Genomic DNA, 7,407 nt, shown 5'->3' on the forward strand with positions numbered 1-7,407 from the left:
ATATATGTATAGAGTGGGGAGAACAAGTATTTGATACACTGTCCATGGGTTTTCCCATGGGCAGTGTATCAGTGTGTATATATACACATATATATATATATATATACACACACATATATATATATATACACACACATATATATATATATATATACACACACATATATATATATATATATACACACACACACATATATATATATATATATATATATATATATATATATATATATATATATATATATATATATATATATATATATATATATATATATATATATATACACACACACATATATGAAATGTGCACTCTCAATAAAACAATAGCACTTCATTGGAACATCCATCTTTTTTGGCAGTCAAATTGAACAAAGGTCTATTTTTTTGGAAAAGGGAAAAGAGCCTTTTTTTGTTGTTGTTTTAAAGGTGTTAAAATGGAGAGTAACATTTTGATAATGAAACTAAACATAGGAGAGATGGTGGGTGATTACTCATCAATATCAGTATCATCAGTGTCATTATCCCATTTCCTTTGAAATATTTTCACAGTCCTGGCAGTGGCATAAATCTGTACAGGACATTTTTGCAGACAAGCATGAACATCTTTCAGTCTCACACTTGCTTATCTTGCAACCACAGTGGATTACCTGTAGCACACTATCTGGGGCAGGATTTCTAGTCATCCATTTTACTGTTAATTCACCATCCTCAATGTCCCATCCATTGCCAATTGGTGAAGGGGCACACATCATACCAGTCAGACAATGTCGCATTACTGCTGCCTCGTAGTTTGCCCTTTTGCTGTGTTGGAAGAGAGCATCACTTGTTGGAGGAATGGACATTCCAGATACACAATGTCTTGACATAGAGAGAGAACTTTTAGATTCACATCATCAGGAATATCAACATACCCGGCTAGTGTTGGTTCTTCTGTTGCACCAATCGATTGTACTGTTCAACAGGCACAACAGCTTTCGCTTCACATACATTTAAATCTTCTGCTGTGGGAGGCCATGGGCATTTCAGTGAGGGTGATTCGCTTAGAATGGTCCTCAATAGCAGCCCTGCACTGTAAAGTGTCCTTCTTTGTTCTGTGGATTTCCAACCAGATGTTGTGCTAGCCATTTGTTCAGTGTCACTTTCTTGTCTTACCTCAGTAGAGTCGGTAGCTGATGTACCTGATGACTGAGGTATCCTGTCTAAAAGTTTTGTCTGTTGATGATAAAGTCTCCAACAAAAAAAACATTTCAGACATGTTGCGCTGGAAAGGGGTGTGAAAAACTATGGGGAGAGATTTGTCTCAAAAATATTCTCACAAATACTTTCGCGATTTACACATATCTTTTGTCGATGCACAAATATATCCAAGATTTTCACATGTATTTTCGAGATCCACAAATATATCCATGAGTTTCACATGTGTTTTTGTAATCCACTAATATATCCTCGAAATTCACATGTGTTTTTTAATGTTGTGCGTGCACTCATCATGAATTATTGTTTGCAAACATTCGAATTGTATTTGTGAATCAGCGGCCGCGTGCATTTATTTTTGAGACAAACATAACAAGAACAAGTGCATTGGCGATTCACACGTGTTTTTCAAATTCACAAATACATCCGCGATTCTCACAAATACATGAGTGATTTTCACACGCGTTTTTCAGATCCACAAATACGTCCGCGTTTTCCACAAGTGTTTTTCAAATCCACAAATACTTCCGCAAGTTTCGCATGTTTTTTAATGATGTGCGTGCAATTATCATGACTTGACATTTTTTAAGTATTCAATTTTGCTTGTGAATTGCTGGAGCTGTGTTCTTTAACAGCAAACACGCGCATTTCTTTTTGAGACAAACGTCACTCGATGTTTCACCAAGATTTTCTCACACACAGTAAGCCGAGAATTTTCACGTGTCTCAAATAACCTCCGCCTTCATCTGATAGGTGGCAGTTTTGAGCGCATAGACTATAAAAGTATGATTCCCAAACTTCAAGAACTATCAAGACTGTCCGTGTACCTTGAGGCCGTTTGTTTTTCCTTCTAATTTTGGAAAATAAAAAACGAAAAACGAACCTTAATCCGTTTTTACAATGTCAATTTATTGAACTGAAGTCGAAAAACAAAATACGACCAATATTTGTTTTCCTCCGAGTTCGCTTTTACAATGAGCCTTGAACCGGAAAACGATGTTTTTCTTCAATAAGGCCTCGTCTTCCGGGTCATGGCTCATTGAATTCTTTGCAAAAACAAATCTTTATTTTTGGACAATTAGAGGCAGAAGACACTTTTTGTGTCACAACTTTTTAATGTCACCTATGTTTTACGCGGAGTTTTGGGATTATTTTCAGTTACCAGTTAGACCTAAGCAATATGCTAGTGTTGATGATGCGATTCCTTCAGGATTCATTATGCTGTGCAGAAATGTAAACATGCCATTTCAAACTTTATCTCCTCCAAATATACTAAATTCAAGTGTGGGGAAATTATGTTTACTACATAACAAAAATTTGAATAGATATACTCGATCTCTATTTCAGAACGAGATTAGATCCAAAGCATATGTTAAGTCTTTTTGGAGATATCATTTGGTCCACGCCTAAGTATGGACTATCCCCAATATGTTTCGGTTGACAAGTAAGGTCAAAGAAGTCGCTTTCAAAATTATCTATAGATAAGTACTATCCTGCAAACCACTACATGAAAAAAATTAAAGTGGGACATTGATACAGAGACAGTTCAGCACCTTTTTTGGACCTGCTCTTTTTCCAATAAATTTTGGAAAGAACTTTGCAAGTTCAGAATCAGGAGCCTACACATGTGGACTTCAAACTCAAATGGGAAAATGTCTTTTTTGTTTTTGTTTCTATAAGAATCTCAAGAAAGAGATTGTTTCTATTATTAATCTTGTCATTTTGTCGAAATTCTACCTACACAAATGTAAATTTAGCAAGCTGTTACCTTCTTTTTCTCACTTTCATAACGAGACTGTGTGCTACATAAATCTGTTTAAAAAATCAAATAATCTAAAAGCGGAAAATAACAATATTTGTGGAAAAACTTGAATCTCTTTGTGAATAATTGCTCACAGCATTATTCATCGTTTTTTTGTTTTTGTTTTGTTTTGTTATTTTCCTGATGTGCAATGTTTGAAATGTTTATAACCCCCTGGCATATTTGTGCTGTTGTTTTTTTTTTTTTGTTGTTAATAAAAACAAATATTGGACATATTTTGTTTTTCGACTTCAGCTCAAAACCATTAATTGGTAAAATGGATTAAGTCTCGTTTCCGTTATTGAATTAGCAGTTTTTAATTGGGAAACGGGAGATGATTCATTTCTCTTTTTTTTTTTTTTTTTTTTTATTAACACACATAAAAACAAAAAATGGAATAGGGTAGGTTTTCCAACGGACCCAAGACACCTGTTTATCTGTTGCCCGGTGTAATGTCACCCGCTAGGTGTCCGTATGTGATCTGGGGATGGGGATGGCGTGGCTCTGCGGTAGAGTAGTTGTCCCCCAACCCAGAGGTTGTGCAATTCTCTGCCCTGATGAACTCGCCTAAGTATCCTTGAGCAAGATACTGAACCCCACATTGCTCCTGGTGCTGCGTCACCTGTATGTAGATGGCGATGTAGTGTAAAGCGCTTTGAGCGCCTTGAAAGGTGGAAAAGCGCTACATAAGTAGAACACCATTTGCCATCTGTGTTGATGGGCACTTTTGACCTTTCTATGCGCTCAATACTGCCGCCTATCGGACTGAGGCGGAGGTTATTTGAGACACGTGAAAATTCTTGGTTTACTGTGTGTGAGAAAATCTTGGTGAAACATCGAGTGACGTTTGTCTCAAAAAGAAATGCGCGTGTTCGCTGTTTAAAAAAAAAAACAAAAACAAAAAAAACACAGCTCCAGCAATTCACAAGCAAAACTGAATGCTTAAAAAATGTCAAGTCATGATAATTGCGCGCACATCATTAAAAAAAACATGCGACATTTGCGGAAGTATTTGTGGATTTAAAAAACACACGAGGAAAACGCGGACGTATTTGTGGATCTGAAAAACACGTGTGAAAATCACTAATGTATTTGTGAGAATCGCGGATGTATTTGTGAATTCGAAAAACACAAGTGTGAATCGCGAATGCGCTTGTGTGAGAAAATTTGACCGTTTCTTGTTATGTTTGTCTCAAAAATAAATGCACTCGGCCGCTGATTCCCATATACAATTCGAATGCTTACAAACAATAATTCATGATGAGTGCACGCACTACATAAAAAAAACACATGTGAATTTCGAGGATATACTTGTGAATTACAAAAACACATGTGAAACTCATGGATATATTTGTGGATCTCGAAAATACATGTGAAAATCTCTGATATATTTGTGCATCTACAAAAGATATGTGTGAATCGCGAAAGCATTTGTGAGAATATTTTTGAGACAAATCTCTCCCCATAAAAAACTAATTGGGGGAAATCACACTTCAATCTTCTTTTCAGCATATCCCGCCTGAAACAAAGTTAAAGGGAAAGATGAGCACAAGACACACATATTCACATCACACACTCCCACATAATACATTCACTCTTGCGCTTATATTTCTCATTCACACAAATACACCAAAGAGAACAAAATGAAACGTTCTCTCAAGGCTTTTTTTCAGAGACTAAATAAAAAAAAAAAAAAAATACTTTTTAGTATGAATATTTATAAATTACCTGTAGTCTGAAGCATCAAGATCCTCATGGTTCTTCACGATGTTCACGAACAACCTTCTTGGCTTGTCCATTCTGAGCACTTCTTTGTCAACGATAATCCTTTGACGGATCACTTGTTCACAAAAGAGTTTGTAGCTCTCAGCATAGGGTTGTCTGAAACACACACACACACACGCACGCACACACCCACACACACTTAGGATGTGCAAAGAGTAACGCTTTCGATGCTTTGGCTAAAGGCAAGCAGAATACAAGTGACATGTTGTTGACCAACGCTTTACCTTTGAAATGTGTCATTTTACAGCGAACTTATCCACATCAGCACCAAGTCCAAGCCCACCAAGTCCAGGAAAGAAGTGCCCTTCCAAAACAACTGTCATATGAAAGTGCAATAGATGCTTTTGCATCAGTGAAGACAAGGTGAGTAAGGTTATAGGTCGAGGTGAAAAAAAGTTGCATTTTAAAGTGTTCGGTTTGTCTTTATATAGGTTTGTGTTGGTGGGGGGTGTTAATCATATTGTAACAACAATTGTAAAAGTCATCAAGATTGTGTTCAACTGCAGGTTTTTTGTTGTTGTTTGTTTTCCCTTCGGTCATTAAAAGTTCAATTATCCCTCCCCCTCCAGCACCTCAACCTATATGTATTCATGATCCAGATCAATTGAGATCACAGACAATGGTTTTGGAGCTAAGTTTTCTGTTGTGTTGAAGCACATGTCTTTTGGACATTCTCTTCCTACGTTTGATACATTATGACAAAACACACACACAAGCACCACATACAAAATTATCCATCTCGCAATGTGAAACAAAACACCTGGAATGTGAAGCGTTGCATTGAAAACCTCAGTCCATGTAGAACTGTAACATATATGTATTTATTTTTTATTTTTTAATGTTAATTTTATTTATATATGAAAAAATACAATTATACATTAATACAAATCTATTGGGTTTATTGATAATTTATTGATTAAAAAATCATTAAGATTATAATGGAATTAAAAAAAGTAGATATTTATTTATATCATAGGTAAATACTATGACCCTTTAGTATAAAACTAAAACTAACCAAAACTAAACTACAAGAGTATTTAACTGCCATTAGTCAATACTTAGTATTATATATTTAGTGTTATTATATTTAGTAATACTACTACTACTAATAATATAGTATTATATAATACTATAAAATTAAATTAAAAAATAAATTATTATGAATTTATTAAATTTATTATTATTAAATTAAAATTATTATTATACAATTTAATAGTAATATTTAGTGTTATTTTTTTTTAATTCATAATAATTTTAATAGTTTTAAAATAGTTATATATATACATTTGTATTAATGTATAATTTTGGTTCGTTTAGCTTACTACTGACAACAACAGAAGTGCGCTTATTCTTAACTGGGAGGACTGGCTATGGATTCTCACGTTTCTGTGCCAATGACGGTGCTAGACGTCCAATCCATTTGCAGCCTTCCAAGGCAAACCGAAGTGAATGTTTCAGGTTTTCAGTCAGTGGCGGTCAGTGAGTTAAATGAGTGGTATATCAATGCTTAAAGTCAGTCGTTAGTTTTAAATAGGCTTTACTACACCCTTTTTTCAAAAGTTCACAGTCGGATCAGAAAGTGTCTCAAAACCGCGGATGTATTATGTATTGTTTCCATTGTTTCAAATGAGACTGACAGTTTGCTTAATATGTCTAGTAATCTGACAAGTATACATTTCCCCGAGGTGGGGCCAATAAAATGCCCTTTTATATTGATCCCCTAATGATCTGAAGAAACAAATCCAGTCCCAACAACGTTTGCAGTGAACCTTGAAGTCAAATAAAAACGTGAACTCACCAAGCGAAGCCCAAATGCCAAGCACGGTCAACGCTTGGAAAAGGAGCGATTGTGCCTTCTTCATCTCTCAGGTCCAGATAGAAGATCAGCCAGATAAACTTCAGAGGAGAATTTAATACGACGCAAGCCTCTTTCGCTCTGTGACAGACACACAAGCTTGACTACGTCACGCACGCACGCACGCACGTCCAACGACACAAAGGCTGGAGGATGACGCTCTAAAGAACTCGTGCATCAAAAGAAAACAAACATACAAACAAAGAAGAATTCGTGCATCAAACACGTCTCAACGTCACGTGGAACATTTGGAAATTAGGGTCGTACTAGTGATGGAGAAACCTTAGCTTTCTGAAGCAGTAAATATATATCAAGCAACGTGTCGAAATGGTTCATTCAGTGTTATGAAGCATTTGCCACGAATCAGTGTGGTGAGTCACGACAGACGACACTGCTTCACCGCTGCTTTCTGTACCGCTGAAGCAAATGTGTTGAGATGGTTCCGTGCTACGAGGCATTTGACACAATTCAGTGTGGTGACATCTTCTGGACAAAAATATATTGAATTGTCATCTAACCAAATGACCAAGTGTCATCTGAACAATGAAACCTGTGGGTGGTATGGTGGTTATATACTATGTCTGATGTGCGAGCAGTAGTGGGTTTGACCACTAGCCTGAAATGTATTCTTTATTCTTCCCCCAGATTAATAAAAAAAAAAAATAAATAATAATAATAATAATGAAAACAAACAAACAAAAAAAAGCTGTTGTGTTACTTTTAAATGAAATACGCAAATGCTTGTGCAATAGGGAACTCTTGATGGTAGGTG

At 35.7% G+C, this 7,407-nt stretch overlaps 1 long non-coding RNA gene across 4 annotated transcripts; it reads right to left on the reverse strand.

Moving 5' to 3' along the window:
• Positions 1 to 290: 290 nt before the first annotated feature.
• LOC130911495 (uncharacterized) lies at positions 291 to 7,067 on the reverse strand. 4 transcript variants are annotated; one of them, XR_009062213.1, is made up of 6 exons: positions 6,579 to 7,067; positions 5,005 to 5,121; positions 4,724 to 4,876; positions 1,153 to 4,514; positions 912 to 1,091; positions 291 to 801 (listed from the first exon to the last, which is right to left on the reverse strand). It is a non-coding gene; the product is annotated as an uncharacterized LOC130911495 (long non-coding RNA). The 4 variants fall into 4 exon arrangements; XR_009062212.1 differs by having other exon boundaries at positions 5,005 to 5,096; positions 6,579 to 7,066; XR_009062211.1 differs by having other exon boundaries at positions 912 to 1,069; positions 5,005 to 7,067.
• Between the last annotated feature and the right edge of the window lie 340 nt (positions 7,068 to 7,407).

Source organism: Corythoichthys intestinalis, unplaced genomic scaffold (assembly GCF_030265065.1).
Source record: "Corythoichthys intestinalis isolate RoL2023-P3 unplaced genomic scaffold, ASM3026506v1 HiC_scaffold_52, whole genome shotgun sequence".
Lineage (NCBI taxonomy): Eukaryota > Metazoa > Chordata > Actinopteri > Syngnathiformes > Syngnathidae > Corythoichthys > Corythoichthys intestinalis.